Source organism: Pseudophryne corroboree, chromosome 3 (genome assembly GCF_028390025.1).
Source record: "Pseudophryne corroboree isolate aPseCor3 chromosome 3, aPseCor3.hap2, whole genome shotgun sequence".
Classification (NCBI taxonomy): domain Eukaryota; kingdom Metazoa; phylum Chordata; class Amphibia; order Anura; family Myobatrachidae; genus Pseudophryne; species Pseudophryne corroboree.
This window is the reverse complement of record NC_086446.1, coordinates 592,076,338-592,079,009: the sequence shown is the minus strand read 5'-3', so window position 1 is coordinate 592,079,009 and position 2,672 is coordinate 592,076,338. Positions and strand designations below refer to the sequence as shown.

Sequence of the window (2,672 nt, the reverse complement as noted above, 5' to 3'; positions counted from 1 at the left end):
AGCCAGGGAGCTTCCCTCCAACTGAGCTGTGAGGGAAAATGGCGCCAGTGTGCTGAGGAGATAGGCTCCGCCCCTTTCTCGGCGTCCTTATCATCCGTTTTCTTGTATGTTTTGGCAGGGGTTAAATGCATCCATATAGCCCAGGAGTTATATGTGATGCATTTATTTTAGCCATAAAAGGTTTTCTATCGATTTATTGCGTCTCAGGGCGCTGCCCCTCCAGCGCCCTGCACCCTCAGTGACCGGAGTGTGAAGTGTGCTGAGAGCAATGGCGCACAGCTGCGGTGCTGTGCGCCTACCTTTATCTGAAGACAGGAAAGTCTTCTGCTGCCGATTTTTCCGGACCTCTTCGCTCTTCTGGCTCTGTAAGGGGGCCGGCGGCGCGGCTCCGGTGACCCATCCAGGCTGAACCTGTGATCGTCCCTCTGGAGCTAATGTCCAGTAGCCTAAGAAGCCCAATCCACTCTGCACGCAGGTGAGTTCGCTTCTTCTCCCCTTAGTCCCTCGATGCAGTGAGCCAGTTGCCAGCAGGTCTCACTGAAAATAATAAACCTAAACTAAAACTTTCACAAAGAGCTCAGGAGAGCCCCTAGTGTGCACCCTTCTCGTCGGGCACAGAAAATCTAACTGAGGCTTGGAGGAGGGTCATAGGGGGAGGAGCCAGTGCACACCAGGTGATCCTAAAGCTTTCTTTAGATGTGCCCTGTCTCCTGCGGAGCCGCTATTCCCCATGGTCCTTACGGAGTTCCAAGCATCCACTAGGACGTCAGAGAAATACTATAATAATATAAGGAAAAAATTAATTGGCAATATGAGGAAAAACGTCGCTGCATAAATCAGCAAAATAGGTTAAAACAAGTATTAAATAGCATATATAAATGACGATATAGTGATATGTCACTCGCTTATTTAGAAGTGGGTGACAGAAAGTTTGTCTATACACCCACTAGATTTTAAGCGAGTATTACTGTTAGACATTTGTCCAGTGCGAAAATAGAAATTCTTGTTATCTCTATCACTCTATGATTGGATATAAACATGTATATTTCATATGAGAGATACAAGAAAAAAACGGCTTTTATATTGCCGGACTCCTATTAGAGTGGTCAGCTATAATGCGTATTCTGCAATGTTAGATTGCAAATGAGTTTTGCTGATCAATGAAAGGCATGTACCCTAATGGGACTACAGTACCCAGTATTCCCAGAAGGTCACCCTTTCTGGTACTGACCGGGCCCAGTGCTGCTTGGCTTCCAAGATCAGATGAGATCGGGCAGATCCAGCATGGTATGACTGTAGAAAATATGGTGAATACCTCTCAGCATAGAAAATAGCTGCTATTCTTAGCAAGTTGTGGTTCCGTGATCAGGAATGTTGAGTTAACAATGGCCAATTATTGGCCCTAAAGGAAAACTCCCGTAGTTTTCAGGGGAACCAAAATATGGAGAGATTGTTCACTGAAGAAATCCTCCACTTTGGAATTGTGGTGAGGAACACATGCAAGATTCACTTTGAATGAATTAAGGTGAGGCAATTATAATAATGGTATGTCAAAAAATGTATTAATTAATGTGATGGAATTATAGTAGACAATCTTGCGGAATACCATATGCTGAATCTTGTATAAAGATTGACATAGATTGTTGTATGAAGCTGTCTAAGCAGCACCCTATCTCATTGTAACGAGATGCAGTTATTTTACGTAGTTTCCACAATAAACGGTTGCTAAGTATAATGTGAATAATAATTCATGTAACAACATGACAATACCCTTAGAATACACCACTAGGGCTGCAGAGGCAGCTGACTGTTCAATCATATAAACAAATTGACATCGGATGTTGCATAAAGATGTCTAGGCAGCACTGTGTCTTATTGCAGACAGATACAATTGTTTTTAGATAGACCACAAGAAGCAGCTGACTTCTATCACTGAAATATACAAATATTTGTATATAGTTGTCACAATAACACATTGCTGAGAATACTGCAGAAATGCTGACTCAAATCTCAACATAAGATTTTTTGAGAAATTCAATATTTGATCAAGCACATACGCTGCGAAAGCAGCTGATATTCTGTTTACAAATAAACAATTGCATAATGAATCCAATTGTGTTTAGAAAAATAATCTCAGTTAATGAGAACAGAGTATCTATAAATAAGCACTGCTTATTAATAAATGGGTGAAAGCTCTCCTGCAGTGGGAATGCCTGAGGTCAAGAATAATTGCCTGACTGTATTGGTGGAGTTAGTAATAAAAATAATTAATTATTGGAGTAATTAAACACTTGATTGTTGCACCAATAAAGTGACAGCTGACAATATAATTCCCTGCATTAGATAAGTGCCATGTATCTGTGCACAGTATCCAAGGGTTTAATATTTGCACTCATTGACAGCTGAAAAGCGGTTACCCTGCAATGGGTGAATACCCTGTATAAGTGTGAGGTAACCAGGGAAACGTCAGGCAATTGTTATTCCCGGCTTAAGTGTTGCCGGGGAAACGATCCGTGCACCATGCACAGAATGGAGGCAGCTTCTCCCTTGTAATTGCGCTGGGCACATAGGGAGAAAACTGACCAGAGGGCTTAAGTCCGCTGCAGGGAGCGGTAATATACTTGCGGCGTGTGCTGGAGGGAGTCTGCCCGTCGGAGCCCCGTTGCCGAGGT

At 42.8% G+C, this 2,672-nt stretch overlaps 1 pseudogene; it reads right to left on the bottom strand.

The window, feature by feature from the left end:
• Window positions 1-1,182: 1,182 nt before the first annotated feature.
• On the bottom strand, window positions 1,183-1,301 carry LOC134893626 (5S ribosomal RNA; annotated as a pseudogene).
• Window positions 1,302-2,672: the final 1,371 nt, after the last annotated feature.